The sequence below is a fragment of the Theropithecus gelada genome, chromosome 4, assembly GCF_003255815.1.
Source record: "Theropithecus gelada isolate Dixy chromosome 4, Tgel_1.0, whole genome shotgun sequence".
Classification (NCBI taxonomy): Eukaryota; Metazoa; Chordata; class Mammalia; order Primates; family Cercopithecidae; genus Theropithecus; species Theropithecus gelada.
The window spans coordinates 117169111-117193108 of NC_037671.1; the positions used below are offsets into that span (position 1 = coordinate 117169111).

The 23998-nt window shown below is 42.5% G+C and overlaps 1 long non-coding RNA gene across 1 annotated transcript; it reads left to right on the forward strand.

The window, feature by feature from the left end:
• Positions 1 to 4291: 4291 nt before the first annotated feature.
• Positions 4292 to 19575, forward strand: LOC112623713. The gene is made up of 3 exons (XR_003119191.1): positions 4292 to 4458; positions 18852 to 19232; positions 19374 to 19575. It is a non-coding gene; the product is annotated as an uncharacterized LOC112623713 (long non-coding RNA).
• Positions 19576 to 23998: the final 4423 nt, after the last annotated feature.

Here is a 23998-nt window from a genome sequence, read left to right on the forward strand (position 1 = left end):
TGCATATGGAAGACAGGGCCAAGCTTGATTCACGTAGTTGATTAGAAGTTATTTTACCCTGGAAACTACTGTGTCTCGGCTGGATCAGCTTAACTTGGTTGTTCTCTAGAGGAGACATGATCCCTCGTTTCTCTTTTTCCTTTTTTCATCAACAGTCAGACATCCATGGGTTCTTGTAGTCTTAGACATCGGTTAGCTATCATTAAATATAATTTGGAGCTTTAACAATGCTGTCAGTACACCGTGGGATTTTGTCATCACTTTACTATTGGTTAAGATCTCTTTCACTTATGGAGACTTTGCCCCCTTTCATCTTTGTGGTTGCCAGACTTGTAATTTGTTTTTCTGTTTAATAGAAACCTTAGAATCATTGGTATAAAGTGAAGTACGCTATGAAAAACACATGCTTTTTGAAATAGTTCTTTTCGTCTTTAAAGATGAAAATACTGTGCTTTCATCTGTTCCAATACCAGTAAATGCATATTTTATAGCATCTCCTTTAAACTCTTCAACCTGATAATTAAAAAAATTTTTTGTGTACCACAGTCAACTTTCTGAAACTGCTTTTACATGCCTCTTCATTTTCCTTTATATAGAAGAGATGTCGGACATCAAATTTCTGTAGCAGCTAAGAGAACTCTGAAAAATTTCAAATGCTAACAAAAAATCTTAAACTTCTATAGATAGAAATGTGGAAGAATCAAAATGTGTTAATTCTTTTGAAATGTATATTTCTTGACTTGCCTTTCCTTGAACTCCGAAAGGCGCATTTGGAGAAAGTGGATGAAAAAGGACCTCTCCATTGATCTTTCTAATTAGAAAGAAAATTCAAATTCAGAACTGTAATTAAACATGACTTAAATGCATGTTTAATCCAGAGGAAATATAGTTTCAAAATTTTTAATTTTAAGTATTTCAGGCCCTAAAAATAAAAATGCATTGTCATTTACAGAATGATTTGGACATTGTACATTTCATGTGGGAAACGAAGGTTTTGTTTTAAAGGCCGAATAGCATACATAAAGTTCATAACTCAACTACAGGTCAGTCCGTGTCTTTCATGCATACACACCCGTGTCACTGCCACTCAGATTGAGACAGAGCACACTTTCAGCACCCAGCAGGCTCCCTTCTCAGCGCTTTTCAATCAATACCATGCCACCCTCCAGCCCCTGTCCCATAGATTTCCTTTTGCCTGTTCTTGACTTTCACAGACGTGGAAACATACCTACTGTGCTCTTTAGTGACTTCTTTCAGTCCACGCGATGTTTGTAGGATGATTTGTCCATGAATGTGTGTAGCAACAGTTTATCCTGTTTTCCTCCATGGTCTTCCTAAAGATGGGCTTCTGCAACAGCTCTCCTTTGGAGACATGAAGGGAGCAATACGTATAAGGAGTGATAGCAAACAGAAGCCAGCTTCGCTTTAGTTTTAGCTGAGTAAACGCCCGGTAAGGCCTTGTACCACACTCCCCACTCCAAAGCAGAACCCTGAGAAGGCTGCGCTGGAGCATGTGGTGGGTCAGGCTTCCAGCTCAACCTCTCTCCTCCTGTTCCAAACCCACTTCTTGAATGTTATGGTCACCTGGCCAGCTACCTGGCACATGACTGGAATGGTCAGGCAAAGGAGAGTGATGCCAGGGGCTGTCCTGATGAGGTGGCGCCTGAGCCGGTTTACCTCTCCCTTTACATGGAAATGAAAGATAATGGACAGTGGTCATGTGTGACATTTTAAAATCCAACGATCCCTTCCCAGAACAAATGTGGCCTGGCCAATGCTCACATTTGAAAGCCATCTTGGTACTTCCTCTTGGGGATGATTGAGAAAGAGAGCAGATAATGAGGCAAAAGTCAGGGGAAAGGGGGATGGGAATCCTTCCTCTCTTGTATAATCCTTATAATCCTATATTATTCACATGTATTTTTTTAAACGGTCAGTATCTATTTGACTCTTGACTATAGAATGAAGTCTTACCTCTTCTTCTTTCACAGATTCCCCATTACGGGCTACAGTGGAGGAACCAAGGGGAGGGGCCAGGTTGAGGCCCGGCTCTGATGCCAATGAGCGGAAGGGTGGCTTTGGGCCACTTGTATCATGTCTCTTATTCCTCATCTGTGAAATGTGGAAGTTTGACTGACGGGCCTCCAGCACCATGGAGAAGTTTTAAAGGTGGCAAATTACACATTTTACACCTCCAGGATCTCCCCACCCTTTTATGAATAAGCATCTGTAAGACAGGCTGTCTGATTCTTCTGGAGATTCCTGAATATCCTGCCTTTGTCCAGGTTGGGCAATGCTAAATGCCAGTTCTGACCAATGGTACAGGTATTAATTTCACAGTAAGGATCTTGTTTCAATGTATTCAAATTAGGTGATATGGAGATGGAATATTCTGAGAGAAGAGTTGAGAGAAAGTGACAGGTATAAACCCCCTAACATCTGTATGTTTCTCAGAGAGACTCAAACTGCTTCCCTAGGCTTTGCAGAGCCCTCACCCAGCTTGTGTGTGTGTGTGTGTGTGTGTGTGTATGTAGAGGGAGTGTGCTATGGGCAGCCTTTCTATGTCTGCACTGTGAACAGATGTGGTCAGCATTTCTAGGGCCATTTATGGCTTTCTAGTTATATATTTTTCTTGCTTTCTTTTGCCACTTCCCTGAAAAACATCCTACATTAGTTTCCTATTGTTACTGTCGAAAATGACCACAAACTTAGTGTCTTAGAACAACATAAGTTTATTATGCCACAGTTCTGGAAGTCAGAAGTCTACAGTGGCTCTCACTGAGCTAAAATCAAGGGGCTGACAGCGTTGTGGTCCTTTCTGGAGGCCCTGGGAGAGTGTGTTTTCTTGCCCTTTCTAGCTTCTAGAGGTGGCCCGCATTCTTTGGTTTGCGGCCCTTTCCTCCATTTTCAAAGCCAGCAGTGGGTTGTAGAGTCTTATTCGCATCCCATCACTCTGACACCAACCCTGCTGAACCTTTGTGCTAAAACTGGTCCAGACTTATCCAGAATAATCTCCCTACTTTAAAGTCAGCTGATCAGTAGCTTACCTCTACTTCAACTTAATTTCCCTTTGCCATGTCACATGACGTATTCACATGTTCTGGTGATTAGGATGTGAATGTCTTTTGGGAAGGGAGTGAGATTAATCTGCTCATATACGATATAGGCATATGGTAATTTCTTTATCAGACTGAAAAGAGATAGGTTAACAGTGATTAACATTTTCTCAATGCAAAACTTTTTACTTAACTCAGGGAAAAATTATCTTTTGTATAAAAATGGATGCTTCTGAGCAAATGCATGATTAGCAAAGAATAGTTGTATGTTCAGTTATTGGACAGGAGGAACAGTCTTCTTCCCTTAGGTACAGGAGTGTGAGAATGACAAAATAATACAAAAGTAAAAGTGTATTTATGTGAGGAATGTGGTGTGTGTAGGCAGCCATGCACTGGAGGGGGCTCACTCTGGCATGTGAGAGCCATTGTGTGTCTATATTTTCCTAAGTTCATGTACAGTGACATCACTGAATGGCTTGAAATTAGCCGTGGTGGAAGTATTTACACCATAGAAAGTGGCAAATGCTGTAAGTCATTTGTCCCTGGAGAGCCTATTGTTAAACACTAACGGGCACACCAATAAGAGTAGAGACTCACTGCCTTCGGTTCATGCGCACAACACTGCTGTGTGGCCTTACTGCTCCTGTGGGATCCCCAGACTCTCTAGCTGTAGAAGGGGCAAATCCCAGCCTGCATCATGACCTGTGGGCCTAGCCACAAACACAGCTGCTGCAGGTCTTCCTCCGCTATCTTGACCTCCCTAGTTGCTATAATAGCGTGGACTGGATGGGGAGCTACACTTTCTCTCATGTGGGCAAAAGCTTGCTTCTTCGCCACTCCCCACTGTTTGAACTTCTCTCTGTCTAGCATTTTTTCCTGACCAGTCTGTGTATCCGTCATCGCTCCATCCACTTTGATGGAGCCAGAGCTCTTTTTTAGAGTTGCATTCACTTGTCCTCGCTTGTGCTTATCTAGCTCCCCCAGGAGCTATGAGATCAGTGCTGCCCAAGCTTCAGGGGAGTTAACAGGGGAGCTTGTTAAAATGCAGATTCCAAGGCTATGCCCCCAGAGATTCTGATTGGGAAGGTCTGAGATGAGCCCCAAGGATCTGTATTATTGACAAGCATTATTATTATTAGCATTACTGACATTATTGACATAATTCTAATTATTGGCATCATTGACAAGATTCTGAGGCCAGAGGTTCATGGTCCACCCTGACTGGCTCAGCCTGAAAGCTCCCTGAAAGCCTGGCGGGCCAGCCTCCTTCAGCTGCATTCAGTCTATACACGGAGGATCTCAGTGGAGAAAAAGCAGAGTCATTTTAAAGAAGCACGGATCCTAGTTTCTAGAAGGCTTTTTCCCATCTGGCAGACAAAGTTTATGCCTATTCCACACACAGGTAGGTGCAGAATACCACGTTCCCAGGTTCCCAGAGAAGAGGAAACTTTTTCCCAAGAGCTTTATCGGGTGGAAATGTGAAAAATTCACACAACTGCCAAGACAGTGGGTCTTCCTGAGTCCATGTATTCTGAGTATTTGAAAACAGCTGAATGATTTATTGAACTTTTTACTTTCCATGGACATGCTTACTGGGTGTTGTAAGATGTGAACTTCACAGCCAGAGACAATGTCTGTTGAAAGGAAGAGTCAACCTTCACTAAACCCAACCCAGCTTGTTTTTCAGCAGCAAACCAACCACTCTGACTGTGGCAATTTTCTTAGCAGGAAAAATTTTAGATGGTTGTGTGGTTTCTAGCTTTACTCTTTTTCATTTTACACGTGAAATGTTCGGGATCGGGTTGGTTTTCTTTAAAACTATGGTCCAAATTAATTTATACTGACTTGATTATAAAGAAAGAGATAAATTGCTACCTTTAGGAGGTTTTGACCTCAAGTCCTCTGATATTTGAGACCAAGTTTTTTATCCCCTGGGATGCAATCCTTCAGCAGCATGTAGGCGAGTTTTGAGCAAAGTAAAGAGTAATGAAAACTCTAATATAAAGGCTGTAATTTTCTAAAGAAGTCTGTTCCTTATTAAGATCAAGTACATGTCAGTCATCTTATATTTTGGGAACATCCACCAAATGCAGGAACTGCACTGGGTGCTTTTCCATGTGTGGAAAATTTTATCCAGCGTAATCCATTTTTCTAGTTCAATAAACATATTAAAAAGAAGGCAAATGAGATATTTCTGTATCTCATCAGCATGAATAATATATTTGAGTTATCCCCTGACCACATAAGGCTTGGGCCTGAATACTACCCTGCTTCCATGGGTCTTTTCTTCATATAAAGAAAGGGGAGAACATTTGTGTTAAGTACCACACAAGAAGGTTGTGAGAATCTAATGCAATGATGTATGTGAAAGAGTAAGCAAAATTAATATAGTTTATAATTCTGAATGTATACAGTTTATAAATATTAAATTCTATATGCAAGTATACATTCCATCCATATAATTCTAATATATTTCTTTTACTCCAATGCCCTCTAGTAGTTCAACAGAATTACTGTGTTATTGTTTTGAGATGAAGTTATTGTATAATATTTTAAGATGAATTATTGTATTGTCATTTTGCAATGAAAATTGTAAAATGTTTCCTCTTCCTTTGCACTTCCTTTTTTTAAAATTAACTTTCCTTCTTTTTAATAGTAACCAGCTCTTTTCTGGAAGTGTCTCAGTATGTATGTGGGTTTTCACATACTGGTTGATCAGAGGTTTGAAGGTACAGTCAGCTCTTCCCTGCTAGCAGAGTGGAAGGAGTTAGTTTAACTCATTCTTGAGCCCCCAGAGAACTGGGTCTCATGACACGCTCTCTTTTTCTCCTTTTTCCTGCCCTCTTGAAAGTATACTGAGAGGTTTTTGAGGAGGACTCAGTTATATACATGGTCTGCAATGACTGCCTGGTTTTTCTTTCTCTTTCCAAATTTTACATCTGGCATGAAAAGAGAGGCAATTCTAAATGTAAATATGAGTTCTTGATTACTTAAAAATAATTCCTTTCTATCTCATATACATAGCAATTTTGTGTAAATATATGTTAAACATCAAGGCCCATTGAAAGAAGAAAGAAATTACATAATTATACTATCTAATCAATCTAAAATACAAACACTTCAAGATTTATTAGATTTATCAAAGACACTAGCATAATTTATTTTGTTGGGTATTTTTCCTATTTACAGAAGTAACATGTTATTATAGGAAATATGATAAATCTGGAAAAATACAAAGAAGCACCAAATTGCACATTCTGCCAAAATTCGGAGATAACTCTTATTAATATTTTTAGAATAGCTTTTTAGTCTTATTTTCTTTGTAGGTATACACACACAGGCGCGCGCACACACACACATACACACACTCCTTTTTCACAGATTTGATTGTATTGTAATTATGTTGTGTTTTGTTTGTTTCCTTAATCAACAGACATTTATTTCTCACAGTTCTAGAGGCTGGGAGGTTCAAGATTAAGGTGCAAGCAGATTCATTTCCTGGTGAGGGCCTCTTCCTGGCTTGCAGACTTCTTGCTATGTCTTTTCCTGATGGAGAGTGAGCTCTAGTGTCTCTCCCTCTTCTAAGGGCACCAGTCCATCACAGGGCCCTGCACTCATGACCTCATCTAAACATAATTACCTTCCAAAGGCTCCACCTCCAAATACCATTACACTGGGGGTTAGGGCGTCAACATGGATTTTAAGGGATATCAACAATTAGTCCATAGCGTTTTGCCCCAGGTCCCCCAAAATTCATGTCCTTCTTCCATGCAAAATACATTTATTCCATCTTGACAGCCTCAAAAGTCTTAACTTATTCTAGCAACAACTTTAAGATCTAAAGTCCAAAGTCTCATCTAAATATCATCTAAATTAGATACGGTAATTACATTTTATAGCTAGAATTTTGTATAGTCTATATCTAACATTTTCCATATTATCAGGCATTCTTCTATAGTACAGTCCCTGGAACAGAGTAAGTGCTAAGGAAATATTTGCTGAATTAATACATAAATTATTTTCAATGGATTTATGACATTCCATCATATGAAAATACCTCAATTGATTTCACTAGTCCCTTTCTTGCCCATTTTAAAGTAGAGATATCATGGGGAAAAGTGAGAAGTGATATGTATAATTATGGTCTCATTGAGGGAGGAAGAGACACTATCTGGAATGCAGGCAGAAAGCCATGTGAGGCTCCCTGTGAGGGAAGGACTGTGGAACTGACAATCACGACCATGAGCCTTATGTCTGAATGCTCTTTCAGATCACACAGTAGTTGCCTATTAACTTGGAATAATGTGGAGAGAGGGTCCTGAAGTGAGTTCAGAAACAGTCATATGACCCAAATCAGCTAGAGGGCTTTCAGTGGCAAGAAACAGAAGCCCAACTCAAACTGGCTTAAACCATAAAGACATGCACCAAATCACATGCGTGAAAACTCAGAGGCTGGTCAGGCTTCATATGGTTCTACCAAGCCTTCTGCCTTACTCTCCTGTAATTGCCACAGCTCTGTACTCCTCTATAGATGACTTTGTTCTCAGGCTTATTCCCCTGGAGGTCTTTGTGTGGGTGTATTTGGCCATCAGAACTGCATGCTTTGTTCTTTCTTTCTTTCTTTCTTTCTTTCTTTCTTTCTTTCTTTCTTTCTTTCTTTCTTTCTTTCTTTCTTTCTTTCTTTCCTTCCTTCCTTCCTTCCTTCCTTCCTTCCTTCCTTCCTTCCTTCCTTCCTTCCTTCTTTCTCTCTCTTTCTTTCTTTCTTTCTTTCTTTCTTTCTTTCTTTCTTTCTTTCTTTCTTTCTTTCTTTCTCTTTCTTTCTTTCTTTCTTTCTTTTCTTTTCTTTTCTTTTCTTTTCTTTTCTCTTCTTTCTTTTCTTTTTTTGTTTTTGACGGAGTCTTGCTCTGTAGCCCAGGCTGGAGTGCAGTGGTGCAATCTCGGCTCACTGCAACCTCCGCCTTCTGGGTTCAGGTGATTCTCCTGCCTCAGCTTTCCAAGTAGCTAGGATTACAGGCTCATGCCACCACACCCAGCTAAGTTTTTGTATTTTTAGCAGAGAGGGGGTTTCATCATGTTGGCTAGGATGGGCTCTATCTCTTGACTTTGTGATCCGCCCCCTCGGCCTCCCAAAATGCTGGGATTAGAAGCATGAGCCACCGCGCAGGGCTTTCTTTTTTCTTTTTTCTTTTCTTCTTTTTTTTTTGAGAGTGTCTTGCTCTGTCACCCAGGCTGGAGTGCAGTGGTGCAATCTCGGCTCACTGCCACCTCTGCCTCCCGGGTTCAAGTGATTCTCCTACGTCAGCTTCCCGAGTAGCTGGGATTACAGGCTTGTGTCACCACGCCCTGCTAATTTTTGATGGTTGTGTGGTTTCTAGTAGAGATGGGGTTTCACCGTATTGGCCAGGCTGATCTCAAACTCCTGACTTCAAGTGATCTGCCCGTCTCGGTCTCCCAAAATGCCAGTATTACAGGCTGAGGTACCGCACCTGGTCAAAACTACATTCTTTCTTATTCACAAAGAAGAAAGAAAGAGAATAAGAGAGCATATCTTGGCATATCACATAAAAGAAAGAAATAATTTTCCCTGAAGACTCCAGCAAATCTCTTTTACGTTTCATTGGACCCAGTGGGCCTAGACATCTTCCTTCCTCAGCCAAGTACTGACAAGGGGAAAGGGAACAGGATTACCAGGATTAACTCACACGAACCAGCCAGGGTGAAATAATTGTTGTTGATATGTTGGTATGTGTAATCCATTCCTGTGAAAAAGTGAAAAAAATCCCAATGGTAAGTATTGATTTAGCTCAGGTCTCCGTGTCTTGGCTGGTCTAGGCTGGGTGTACCTGATAGAGCTTAGCTGGGCTGCCTTTGTTCCCTGTAAATCTCCTTCTCTGCTCCATATAGCTTCTCGTGGGACCAAAGGCAAGTTCTTTTCATGGTAAGAGTGGAAAAGAAATAGGGCAAGTGGAAGTGACACATCATCCCTTCTCGTTTTATTGGCCAACACCAGTCACATGACTAACCTCAAAGTCAAAAGGAGGAGAAATATATTCTGTCTGGTGAGTGGAGGAACTCCAAAATCACATGGCAAAGGGTGTGAGCAGTACGAAGACCAGGGTGAGATGAACAAATACTTGTCTTCAATGAAAAGTTTAAGGGGCATCAAGATATTTAATCAAGGTAAATAATTAATATGAAATATTTTTAAAAACCAAAGTTAATGCAAAAACATTTGGGATGAGCAAAATACCAAAGTTTTAAATAAAGACAGGATTGGTGTAGAAATGGGTAAGTATTAATGCTAATAACTCAATCTACCATAGTCCACCAACCACAATGTCCCCTTTTGAGGACTTCCATGCTCAGCCTTAGAAGATGCACACAGAACTCTGCCCTCTTTTTTATTTTTTTGAGACAGAGTTTCACTCTTGTTGCTCAGGTTGGAGTGCAATGGCGCGATCTCAGCTCACAGCAAACTCCTGGGTTCAAGAGATTCTCCTGCTCTCAGCCTCCCAAGTAGCTGGGATTTCAGGCATGTGCCACCATGCCTGGCTAATTTTGTATTTTTAGTAGAGATGGGGTTTCTCCATGTTGGTCAGGCTGGTCTCAAACTCCCGACCTCAGGTAATACACCCGCCTCGGCCTCCCAAAGTGCTGGGATTATAGGCATGAGCCACCGTGTCCGGTCTGCCCTTTTAAATTTCATTGCTTGTACGGCAACAAAAGCCAAAATTGACAAATGGGATCTCATTAAACTAAAGAGCTTCTGCACAGCAAAAGAAACTACCATCAGAGTGAACAGGCAACCTACAGAATGGGGGAAAATTTTTGCAATCCAATCATCAGACAAAGGTCTAATATCCAGAACCTACAAAGAACTCAAACAAATCTACAAGAAAAAACCAAACAACCCCATCAAAAAGTGGGCAAAGGATATGAACAGACATTTCTCAAAAGAGGACATTCATACAGCCAACAGACACATGAAAAACTGTTCATCATCACTGGCCATCAGAGAAATGCAAATCAAAACCACAATGAGATACCATCTCACACCAGTTAGAATGGCAATCATTAAAAAGTCAGGAAACAACAGGTGCTGGAGAGGATGTGGAGAAATAGGAACACTTTTACACTGTTGGTGGGATTGGAAACTAGTTCAACCATTATGGAAAACAGTATGGCAATTCCTCAAGGATCTAGAACTAGAAGTACCATATGACCCAGCCATCCCATTACTGGGTATATACCCAAAGGACTATAAATCATGCTGCTATAAAGACGTATGTATGCACACGTATGTTTATTGCAGCACTATTCACAATAGCAAAGACTTGGAATCAACCGAAATGTCTATCAGTGACAGACTGGATTAAGAAAATGTGGCACATATACACCATGGAATACTATGCAGCCATAAAAAAGGATGAGTTTGTGTCCTTTGTAGGGACATGGATGCAGCTGGAAACCATCATTCTCAGCAAACTATCGCAAGAACAGAAAACCAAACACCGCATGTTCTCACTCATAGGTGGGAACTGAGCAATGAGATCACTTGGACTCGGGAAGGGGAACATCACACACCGGGGCCTAGCATGGGGAGGGGGGAGGGGGGAGGGATTGCATTGGGAGTTATACCTGATGTAAATGACGAGTTGATGGGTGCTGACGAGTTGATGGGTGCAGCACACCAACATGGCACCAGTATACATATGTAACAAACCTGCACGTTATGCACATGTACCCTAGAACTTAAAGTATAATTATTAAATAATTTTTAAAAAATTTCATTGCTTGTTTCTTTTCAGGTCTGTAGCTCAAGTATCTGCGTATCCTGGAAGTCTCTAAGAAATTGAATAGACATAATCTCAAGGAAATATCCTTAAGGATAAATTATTCCTTATATTTTTTGTTTAAAAAAAGGAAAACAAAACAAGAAAAGAAAATCATGTTCCATTCAATAGTTCTTGTACATTAATTCATTCCTTGCTTGCTGGTTTAAGAATTAGTGCAATTCCCATAAAAAAAAAATTAGAATTAGTAAGGTAGTACAATGATTTTTCTAGAGACTGATTTTAAATACAGTACATGTTTTAACAAAGTACAGCTAAAGTCTTTTTGGATCGGTCACAAGTTATGCCACGAGTGCTTAACTCTTTATAAATGAGATGAGTTTAGGAATTCAAGAGCAGAGGTTCCTGTGGGGAGACCATTCTCCCATCTTATTTGATGAGTGATGTGCTAATCCCAGCACTGAAGCTGCTGGCAGAAAGGAAAGACTTCCGAAATTGACAGGACTTGTGTGTGGAACTGCCATGGGTCCGCGGGCTGCCATAGAATTATGCAGGAAGTAATTTTCAAGGAAACAAGAAGGAAAACATGATTGGGTCCAAAATTCTATCATTGTTTTATTGAAAAAGCAAATCTCTTCTCTAGCTTGAAACGCTAGAGCTACAATTTATTTCTTCTTAAGTTTGTCCCAGTGGGAGTCACAAGCCAGGTCATATGGGGTGATGACCATCTTTCCACCTCCTCTAATGCTCGCCCCTGGAGTCCAGCTTCCTCCAGAGACTTATGAAAAGGAAGGATAGGATGGAGGCTGGCACCAAACCAAGAAGAAATGTGAATCTTGTCATGTGGTGAGAACTGACCAGTGCTAGTGAAGTGTTAGCTCAACAGATCTCAGGTGATGGCCTGACCTGGAGTCTGAGGTGTCCACATTTACAGTCATCTCTACAGTTGATTTCGGTACCACATCTCCTGGAGGCACCCGGCAAAAGGAAAGAGTTGACTTGGCAAACAACTGACTCACAGTGACAGAGCTGTGCATTGAGTGGGATTTAAAATGAAAATGGAGAAAGAGGGAGTATAAATCCTTGAAGAGCCGATGAAAGCTGGCTACTATGGGGACAGCAAGTATCGTTTGGAAATAAGTATGAGTAAGCGAGGTTTCTGGAGAAAACAATGACGAGAGGCAGAACTAAAACCAATGGTGTCAGAGGCCTCTATGTCTACATACTGAACAGGTGAATATATGAAACAAGTGAAGCGATTTTCATAGTGCAGGGTAGTTATATGAGTTCCCAAGAATAACGAAGATTTGAAGCAAAACAAAGGAAAGGATAGCCTAATCAATTCAACATACCTGGTAAAAAGTAGCTGGTGTGCTGCCATCTGCCCCCTAAATTTCCCCTTTGGAATCTGTTTTATATACAGTATTGAGTTATCTGTTTTCTGAAACCCAGATGTAATAATGCCATTTCCCTAATTCAAGCAAGTTTGGTTGGCTGGGCATGGTGGCTCACGCCTCCAGTTTCAGCACTTTGGGAGGCTGAGGTGGGTAGATCGCCTGAGGTCAGGAGTTTGAGATCAGCCTGGGCAACATGGTGAAACCCTGTTTCTACTAAAAATACAAAAATTAGCCAGGTGTAGTGGTGCATGCCTGCAATCCCAGGTATTGTTTGAACCTGGAAGAGAGAGTTTGCAGTGAGCGGAGATCGAGTCATTGCATTATAGCCTGGGTGACAAGAGCTAGACTCCTTCTCAAAAAAAAAAAAAAAAAATTTGGTGAATTCTCACTGTCTACACACTAAAGTTTAGACTTTACCCTGGTAAACAAAAGCCACCCCCTGCCCCTACCTCCCATACTGTAGTCACACAGGCCCTTATTATTTTCATGTCACACCCTTCTCATTGAGTTTTACTTATGTAGCCTCCTCTCCCTGGAATGCCCTTCCTGTCCTTTGCTGGGAAACTCCTACACATCCTTCAAGACCCAACTCACATGTCAGTACTTCACCACAGCCTTCCCTCACAGGCCAAGTGGAAATGATCGCTTCCTGCTCTGTTTTCAAATAGCTAACAGTTTGTATTTCAGGTACAGGACTTAGGATTTTATTATTATTATTAGTTGTTGTTGTCTTCCATCTCTTGAACAGGTTTGTAAGACCAGTGATGGAGTGAGGGCCTGCAGCAGAGTAGGCAGTCACTGACTGAGGGAAGAATGAGGGAAGAAACGAGGGCAGGAGACGCATCTGCACAGGAAAGTGTGAGCCTGAGAGTGACGGGGCCGTGAGAGACAGAGACAGAGAGAGAAAGAGACAGACAGACAAACACACACACACAGATGGAGAGACACACATGCAGACAGAAACATACAGAGAGACAGAGAGACAGAGACAGAGACAGAGACAGAGAGAAAGAGACAGAGAGAGAGACAGAGAGAGAGACAGAGAGAGGGAGACAGACAGAGAGAGAGACAAAGAGAGTGCACCTTTGGTTAGCGATGTCCCTAAGGGCAGGTCCTAGATTTGTAGGTCCTGGTGGGATGTTTTTGAGGGCCCAATGCTGAAGAGGGGCGTATTGTAGGAAGTGAAGTTGAACTGTTGTGAGCAGAGTTCTGTCTCCCTGGGGCTACACCCATGCCCTGTGCACTGCTCTAAGCTCTGGGAAAGTGTGGCCAAGAATTGCTTCTAGTGTGTGTGGGTGCATGTGTGTGTGTTTGTGTGTGTGTGTGTGTGTCTGTGTGCAGAGTTGCAGGGGGAAGGGAAGAGAGACCGTAGCACAGTAAAGTTTGAAACTAGGTGAGCAAAGAGAAAAAGAAAATATAGGAAGGAATCTTGCAAGCATGGCCGTGTCTGCCCTCACTCCTCTGCTGTGTAATTTGGCCTCTGTGTGTATGTGTATGGGGGATGGTGAGGCATGGGAGAGGGTAGTCACACATCCTTTAAGAGGCAAAACTGTGGCAGGAGATGAATAGCAGTGATTGTGGCCAGGGGTGGGGACATGACTGCTCCTGTGGTAAGACAGAGAAAATGGCAGGTGCCTCAGATACAGCTCACAAAACAGGCCCAGGGCAGGGATAGCAGCACTAGGGGGTTGGTCAAGGTGAGCCTCACGGGCCATCACTCCCTTTACAGCAGACCTCCAGAAAATTCCTGACTTCGCTTGCTGACAATGTCATTTTCCAGAGGGCACAGGAAGAACTAGGGAAACTGCTCCCGTCAATACATGTAAATGACCAAGTGCATACAGTGCTACTTATGACCACCTTGGGAGAAAGAGTGTGCTGACTGGTGGGGAGATTCAGATATGAACAATTTTCACTGAACTCTAAATGTGTAGAATGCTTTCTTTTCTCTCTCTCTTTCTTTCTTTCTTTCTTTCTTTCTTTCTTTCTCTCTCTCTCTCTCTCTCTTTGTTCCTTCCTTCCTTCCTTCCTTTCTCTCTTTCTCTCTCTCTTCCTTCCTTCCCTCCCTCCCTTCCTTCCTTCCTTCCTGCCTTCCTGCCTTCCTGCCTTCCCTCTTTCTGTCTTTCTTCTCTCTCTCTCATATTCTCTCTTTTTTTGACAGAGTCTCGCTCCGTCGCCCAAGCAGGAGTACAGTGGCACGATCTCAGCTCACTGCAACCTCTGCTTCCCAGGTTCGAGCAATTTTCCCGCCTCAGCCTCCTGAGTAGTTGGGATTACAGGCACCTGCCACCACGCCCAGCTAGTTTTTGTGTTTTTAGTAGAGACAGGGTTTTGCCATGTTGGTTAGATTGGTCTTGAACTCCTGACCTCAGGTGACCCACCCGCCTCGGCCTCCCAGAGTGCTGGGATTACAGGTATGTTCCACCGTGCCTGGCCTTAGAATGTTCCTTTATTTTATTTTATTTTATTTTATTTTATTTTATTTTATTTTATTTNAGAATGTTCCTTTATTTTATTTTATTTTATTTTATTTTATTTTATTTTATTTTATTTTAAGTTCTGGTATGCGTGTGCAGAATGTGCAGGTTTGTTACGTAGGTATACATGTGCCACGGTGGTTTGCTGCACCCATCAACCCGTCATCTAGTTTTTAAGCCCCACATGCATTAGGTATTTGTCCTAATGCTCTCCCTCCCCTTGCCCCCAACCCCTTGACAGGCCCTCCCTGTATCCCAAAGGATTAAGATGCTCATTTCTGAAAATTCAGGGGAAAGATGGACACTACCGGTTCCATGGCCCAGGGTTTTGGAAGAGGCAGCCTCCAGATGACCGGATGCACTGAGTCCCTGGGACTCAGACGGTGTCTTTACAGCTCGAGCTTACTGAAAATAACAGACACCTCCACTCATCCCCTCCAACAGAGTGGCTGCACCGGCAGCTCTCTAATGAGCTCTAACTCCACAGGGGCAGTTATGAAACTGCTGCAAAAAGGATGCAATCAAGATAGAAGCCAGTAACGAGCACAGAAGGCATTAGAAGACCTGCATCAGAGAGGCCAAAACCCAAAATGCGCTGCAGGTTGTGGGAGCGGCTGAAGAGCCTGGAGAAGCCACTTATAGTCATTATAAGTCAGATCAAAGGAGTGTGTTTGACTGATGAGAGGACCCCCATGGTTGCAATCATGGGGCCTTATCTCAGCTTCCATACTTACAGAAAGGACATGATTGGTGTCTACCCTAGAGGGTGGTTTTAAGAATTAAACAAAATGACGTGTGAAACTCTTGGAACAGTGTCTGGCCCGCGGCAGGAGGTGTGCGTGACGTGACCTGCCTGAGGCCATCTGTGTCCTTACGTGTGTGTTTCTGTGAAGCAGACCCAGTGCAGGGCACCAGGGATGTGGTGGGAGCCACATGGATGACGTTCCTGTCCTCAGGGAGCTCACACTTATGAGGGGGCAATAGAGGTTGGGGGTGGATAGCCTTGGGGGAGAGGGGTGGGGGTTGTCGGGAAGAGGGAGTTGTTGAAACTGCAAGGGAGGCAGGTGGGTGGTGAGGGCAGAGCAGTGACAAAAGGTTGGGGATAAGGAACTGAGAGTGGGCCCTGACTGCTGAACAGGGAGAGCTGCTGCAAGAGGCTTGGAGAAAGCAGAACTCAGGCACTTTCTATTTGGTTTTAGTCTTCCTTGACAAATAGAATCAATTCCAGATGAAAACAGCTTAAATACTGGAGAGGGGAAATCAAAAGAGCACCTTAACCGGGTGTGGTGGTGCATCTGTAGTCCCAGCCACTCAGGGTGCTGAGCTGGGAGGATAGCTTGAGCTCGAGTCTGAGTCGGAGGCTGCAGTGAGCTGTGATTGTGCCACTGCACTCCAATCTGGCAACAGAGCGAGATCCAGGCTCATACAACAAAGAGCGCTCAGCTCTTCCGAATCTGGCCTGGCCCCTCCGCCTGAGCCCTGGGTTCCTGCCTCCCTTGGACCTCTCATGTTGACTGTCATGACTTAACAGCCCAGTCCAGGAACACCTGCAGTGAACTCGGGATTTCTTTGACATTTCAACTGTTATTTTACAAGGCTATGGTCGAACAGAAAACAACATAAGACCTTCTGATTAGTGGTTTTAGAAAAGCTTTGTTTCAATGGTGCAAATTAGGTAGGTGGAGGAAATTAACCATGAAGACTGGAGTTTACGTTTTCTGGAAATTGTTTCATGCCGTCTTCTAGGGAAACAGTGTCCTGTAAAAAGTAGACTATTGAACACAATTTGAAATTTTAGGCCTGAACAGACCATTTGCTTTTAGGAGCAAATTCTAGGGAGTCATTTCCCTTGAAGGTAGAAGTGGGCCTTTGGTAAAAAGTCCAATAACCGGCCAGGCGTGGTGGCTCATGCCTGTAATCCCAGCATTTTGGGAGGTGAAGGTGGGCGGATCATGAGGTCAAGATATCGAGACCATCCTGACCAACATGGTGAAACCCCGTCTCTATTAAAAATATATAAATTAGCCGTGTGTGGTGTCGGGTGCCTGTAGTCCCAGCTACTCGGGAGGCTGAGGCAGGAGAATCGCTCGAACCTGGAAGGCAGAGCTTGCAGTGAGCAGAGATCATGCGCACTGTACTCCAGCTTGGGAGACAGAGCAAGACTCTGTCAAAAAAAAAAAAAAAAAAAAGTCCAGTAACTACTGTATAATTTTTAAAGCCTAAATGCAGAGGAGGGAGAAATGTATAGATAGAAGTATTTGTTTCAGCTTTGCTTGAAGAGGCAGAATCCGGAAACCATCCATCTGTAGGGGAATGGTACAAAAGTGACGGTATGGACCACTGTGTGATTCTCAATGAGATGACGCAGATGACGCTAGAGGGTTGTCCATGAGGTATTATTAAGTGCGCAAAGCAAACCATGGAATAAAGAGTGCATTGCTTCCATATCTGTATAAACAAACAGCAAAACACCCTAATTTTGCCCACATGCATCAATATCTAGTTGTATAAGCATGGACAGAGGTATTATCTTGGGCAAGCAAGAATGAAGGAATTTCAGGAAGAGAAATAATTTATATAACCATGAGTTGTTTTATTTAGTATAAATAAATACATTAAACAACCAATTTAAATCATATATCAAGTGGAATAAGAAATAAGGAAAAATGTCATGGTAATTTTATATCATATTCTATATCATAAAACTGCATTTTAAAGTTATCTGATATGAGAAAAAAGCATCAAAGCGCTCCCCTCCTGAGTCTTTGGGAGAAATAAACAGCACACCATGCTGATTTGATGGCCGCGAGTCCCCCTGGTCACCACTACATGTGCCCAGGGTGCTCTTAGCCTGCCTCTAGAAGCTACAGCTAAGGTTCAGATTTCCTCTACTTGCCAAAACTTGGGTCTTTAAGTTCTACTGATGCTGAATGTCATGCTCTGTCACTTCACAAAACCTATGGCCCTGACCCTCTTCCAAAAATGTTGCTTCCCACCTGTCTGGCAAACTCTTAGCATCGTGGTTATGAGGATGAATGCTGTCACTGAATGCCTGGCTTTAAACTCCAGCTCAGGCACATGGTAGCTGCTTGACTGGGGCGAGTTACTTGATCTCTCTGTGCATCATGAAATGGAGATAGTACTGACATCTACACACAGGGTCTTGAGAGAATGAAACAAGGTAATGTATCTGAAAGTGCGTATAGATGGCAGCAGTGTCTGCTGTATCTTTTTTTTTTTTTTTTTTGAGATGAAGACTCCCTGCAATCCCCTTTGCAATGTAATGCAATGGCACGATCTTGGCTCACTACAACCTCTGCCTCCCTGGTTCAAACGATTCTCCTGCCCCAGCCTCCTGAGTAGCTAGGATTACAGGCATGCACCACCATGCCTGGCTAGTTTTTGTATTTTTAGTAGAGATGGAGTTTCACCATGTTGGCCAGGCTGGTCTCGAATTCCTGACCTCAAGTGTTCCGCCAGCACCCCTGACTCCTTACCTCAAGTGACCTCCCACCTCCGCCTCCCAAAGTGCTGGGATTATAGGTGTGAGCCGCCACTCCTGGCCCGTATCTTCTTGTACTGCTTGCTCTTATTATTATTCATCTTTCCAGGCTCTGCCTGGACATCACCTCTATCTGGGATACATCCTTTCCTGAACTCCCAGATTACTTGTCTCCTTCCTCCTTCGTGCTCTGTCAGCAGCCTACACCCCGTCTTCTGGTACACTTCACTGCATGTTTCTTTGTCTTCCCTCAACAACTCCCCTCCCCACCCACGTCCACCACCACCTTGGACTATAAGGTACTTGAGGGCAGTAACCAAGCTTCTTCATTTCTGAGTTGCCGGCCTTTGGCACAGTGCCCAGCATGTAGTGGAGGCTCAGTTGAAGGGGTGGAAGGAAGGATAGAGGGACAAATCCATTCCTGAGATCCCTTTTATTGAGGCTGTTTCCCAAACACCGGAAAGTCTCAGCCTTTGCGTTTGTTTTCTAGTACGATAGCACCTGTTGGTACTTACCTTTGATTGGTGTGCATTGTCTAATTGATCTTTCTGTCAGTCATGTTCCAACTGAAGTTATGTGCTTTTTTGATCATGGGCTGTATCTGCTTTCTTTGATGTGCTTTTTAGTTGCTCACCAGAAGAGTCTCAGCCTTTTTCCATTTGCCACACTGAACGGGATAGTCTAGGAGGGAGGAACTGTGGAGATGGTGCGCCTTGGGATGTCCAGAAGACAGTGACCAGAATTTCAAGAGATGTTTTCAGATTTCACAGTATAATAAGAGAAAAGGAGCCCATCCCTTAAATGAAGAACTTTCAATCAGTTCTCCCCATGTGCATGTTTCAATTTCATTTCTTTTCATCAACTCCTTCCCTTTGATGATGGGTTGCATTGAAAACTCTTAAGAAAAGTAGGATATTTAAAATGAACTGTGTTAAGAAGAGGATCATTTCAAAGAATAGCCATCTACTCTAATGAGGAAGTCCCTTCAGCCAAGCAAAAAGCTGAAGGTAAGTCAATAGGGTGAAAGTACTGCTGGTCCTCATCCTGTTGGAAATAATACATTATCTAGTTAAAGGTGTCTCCTGTGTTTTAGGTTATGGAGGTAGGGGAGGATTTGTACAAACTTATTTCCATTTCTTTGCACATAGGAACTAGATATAATGTGAATCTAGTGTAAATTACCATGATGTCTCCTTCAACATTCATCAAGACTTCTGACTAGTCTACTTGATCTGTGAAAGTGAAATTACTTGAAGACCTGTCACAGATTTTAAAGCTGAACAAGATATATTGATTTTACAAATATTTTTATGTCACCCTATATCTTAATAAAATAACATTTACATCTGGAGAGTGTCTCAGTTGAAGAGCCTGCCCGAAGCCAGATCTATTTATTTAAATCGAGAAAGGCAGAGGCCGTGCTGGCAGCCTTTCAGCTTGTACTACTTCCGTGATTGAACATAGATAATAATAATTTTGGGTGCATATGAGCAGATTTCAGAGAGAAGGGAATGAACCCCTGTATTTACAGAATGAGTCAGCAGGCAGCTATTCAGATGCTGAGACCGAGAGCAGACATAGCTGATTTTCTTCTCTCATTTTAGAATTCAAACCTATGTGGAGATTCTAATGGAATTTCAGATACAGATCCTCATTTCTGGGAATTTCACTTTATGGCAAGGTGATGAAAGGGCCGGGCTTCCAAAGTGAGCATGAGAAGCACCTTCTGGGATAGCACTGTTGTCATTTCCCAGAGGGGATGAGACCTGTGAAGCCTGCTGTCCTTGTGTGGTATGACCAGGGGCTGGGCACCACGGGGATTTGATGCCTTTCTTTGGGGGTGAGTCTAACTGTCCCATAGAGAGGAGACGGGCGGCCATCCTTATGTCACATTCTCTTCTCCACAGCAAAACAGTCCCGAACCAGAGGCTATCTTGGGATTCACAGCCTTTGGGGTTGCCAACAAGGAAGAGCTACAGGTTCCTCCAGAAAAATGTGTGTCTCACATCGAAATTCTTTTAAATCATACATTCTGGGCCATTCCCATTTTTGGAAGCTCAACTTTAGGGGAAATGCCTCTTTTGGGGAATTGTGGGACAGTGATTAAGTCTTCAATGTTCTTTCATTGGGAGAAATTTATTCCCTGTTCTACTCAAAGGCAACTTTAGGAACTCTATTAGTAGGTGTTACTACTAACAATACACCTACTAACAATACACAGGAAAAGAATAGGTTTATTTAGATTTCAAAGTGCAAATAGGTTTTAGTTTATACTTAAAGATTACTTTCTATTGGCATTAGTATTACTGTAACCCAGGGTGATTATCTGAGTGATCTCAAACCTTAAGGGAGTATTGTGATATTATATTCCTGTGGAAAAAAATTTAATCAAACTTGGTAAAGATGAATGTTGGGTCCATGAAACCAATACAGCTAGAGACCAAAGACTGGAATAGGCATCATCAAAATGATCCCTTGGTTTAAGCATGTTCTTTACAAGCGCATTGTTTCAATACACATATGTGGGACAGGCAGGAAGGAGGCCATCCCGAGCAGTGACATCCATATCCTGCAGAGATCAGTTTCCTAATGGGAAGACAGAGCCCAGTGGCCCCAGGCAGGTAAGGTTTGATGGGGAGAATGAGGGAGGAAAGGGCCAGAGCCTGCAGAAGGGAGTGGGGAACTCAGTAACCAAGGGAGTGGGGAACTCAGTAACCAAGGATGACCTCGGGGGCCCCCAGGAGCAGCCTTCCTGGGCAGCAGAGAGAGGAGGTACGGACTGGAAGACTAAGAGTGAGCTTCAGGTCCAGTTCACTTCTTCCCTAATTCTTTCTACTTTCCATTCGTATGTTTTCAGAGAAGCCATCCTCAAGTCTGATTCATTGGCTAGGTATACATTCAATCAGACTCTAATGCTTTGGCTTGAGCTATAATAGAAATCACAATTTCATCTGTAAATCATTCCAGATAGCATAATATGGAATTAATTTCTGGTTATATTTGCTTGGGAGTCTTTTATGCAGTTTTGAAAATTTGCAGTGAGTTCGGCCTTGCTTTTGATTTAATCTCATTTTCGTCATATTTCTACCCACACTATTGAAATGGTGGCTGGCAAACGGAATCAATTTGCAAGCAGACTTTAAAGAAGTCCATATTTAAGCTAAAATATCTTTGCAAATATTCAACCTTTTCAAACATTTATTGGATAGTGTCTGATAGAAAGAAACAAATGTAACAATTTATAATGCCACTTTAAAAACATTAAAAATCATTTACAGTACACAGGGTCAACACCCTATTGATTAAAAGAGTATAGACAAAAAGCCACTATTAGAAAACAAAACAAAAAAAAGTGGAGAAGTGGTTTGCCTACATATATTATCAAGTGTAACTATTAAACTGAGCCCAAAATCTGTTGTTTTAGTCTGCTCAGGCGGCCGTAACAAAATACCATAGACTGGGTATCTTAAACAATAGCCATTTATTCCTCCCAGTTCTAGGGGCTGGGAAGCTCAAGATCAAGGTGCTGGCATGGTAGATTTCATTCTGAGGCCTCTTCTTGTGTTGTGTAGGTGGAAACCTTCTTTCTGTGTCCTTACATAACCTCTTTTGTTGACCTCTTTCTTTGTGCTTATGAGTGAGAGAGCTCTTGGTGTCTCTTCCTCTTTATATAAGGGCATTATCACTATTGGATTAGGGTCCCACCCTTATGACTTAATTTAACCTTAATTAACTCCATAAAGGCCTTATCTCCAAATATTGTCACATTTGGGGTTAGGGCTTCCCCATATGCATTTGGGGGAGGGGCATGACCATTTAATCCATAATGTGTGTCATAATTAAATTTGTAGCTCTACATATTTATATTAGTTAAAATACAACCATTTGATTTTATTGGACTTTAAAATATATTTGACTTTATGTCAGTTCAAAAATAATAAACAAAATTCAACAGACATTACACTTAAAACCTGTTCATGATATGCAAATTGTACTACCATAAAGACAGAATAAAAATATAATAGAAAGAGTAGAAAAATAAAGTAATTGTTCTTGGATCTCTCTAGGAGGCAAGCCTAAGATGTTATCACTATCCTTTTATAATGATGGTGATGATGATGATGCTATTATTCTACAGTTTTATAACACTTTACAGAACATTCTGATCCGCCTGACCTTATTTACACTGGAGTTTCGGAAGCTCTCCCGAAGGCATCTGTCTGTTGAATGGTGGAGGGTTTGTGGCAGAGAGGGACTAACTGTGCAGTTTTCTGCGTTCTGTGGATGCAGACAAGTCCCCCTTGTTTCATGGGCTGGAGGAACCTGCCACCACCGCAGGAGGTGGCCAGCTAGATGACTTCTCTGGCAGAGGGACATTCAGACTGAAGGCTCAGATTCCCCTTCCCCTCCTCTTGAGGAAGCAGGAAGACCCCTGCCAAACAGGTAAAGAGGAGCCCTGCCATGACCAGATTACATAGGTAAGGCCCTGAGCCGAGTGCCCAGTTCCTAGGGAATCTTCTATAAGATGTAGTTTTTAGAATTAATTATAATAACCAAAATAGCACAACAGGGCAGTTTGGCACTACCTTCAGCAGGGGCAGCCTGGGTATTCTGAAACTGAAACTCCCGCTGCTTTCTCCTACTTTCAATCCCAGGGCTGTCCGTAGCTCTGCCGTCTGCTCTGGTCACAGGTGTCCTTTTTTCATTTTGGGGTATGCTGCTAGTCCTGTGACTGAGAATTTGAATAGACTGGCCTTGGCCCTGTGCAGAAAAGCTTGACTAATAGGTCAAGTTTACCTGTTGGACACACTGTCTACTAGGCTATTGTCCCTGCAAGGACAGAATATCCCCCTGCTGTGTTCAGTGTTGTGTCTCTAGGACGGGATCAGTGCCTGGCACATTATGGGTGCTCAAGAAGTATTTGTTGAGTGAGAACTCACACTTCACAGTTCTGAGCCTTGGGGAAGTAACCAAGTGCCAAGTTCAGGAGATAATTCACCCCTTGTTAACACTATTGAAAAATAACAAGAGAACAAAATAAAGTGTGTAGAAGTAGCTTGTATAAAATACAATTGGGTTTTTCTTGCCAGTACCTAAGCTCAGTAAACTGAAGTGAAATATCCCAACACCATGTCAAAACATTTACATATGCTTTTCTCATGGAAAGCCTGGGATTATGGCAAAGCCTCAGCCACAGTGCTTAGAGTGCCTTTGATCACCATGAATTCCAGACTTGTCCATGACATCGTTTTGACAGTGATGTTGTGGCTGGAGTAGAGGTCTGCCCATCAAATGGCTTAGCCTCTGCTTCCTGGCTCTGTTCCTGACTCGGGTGACCTCACCACATAATCTCAGTAAGTTCCGGTCATGGCAACTCCAGGCCAGCTTTATAGTCACGGTGACCAAGAGGCTAGGCCCAGTGTTAGCTTGGGCTTGTCTATCAAGAGATCATATGACAATTGTGTTGATAACAGCCAGACACGCCAGCCTCACTGGAAGCACAAATGCTCTGCGTGTGTGGTATCTGCAGTGATCCCTTTCTAAGAGTCACTTGAGTTTCAGATGGAGAATACATTCATGGCTGGATATCAGTTGGTGAGGCACTGACATTCCACAGTCAGTTGAGTTAATCCCTTGTAGAGGTCCCAGAGATATTTCCACTGCTGCTGTCTTCTCTTCTAAACTGGTCATTGGAATATGATAAATGTGAGTTTTACTGCTAAGATTAGACATTCCCTCAGCCCTAGATCTGTCAAGTGGGGTGGTTTTGAAT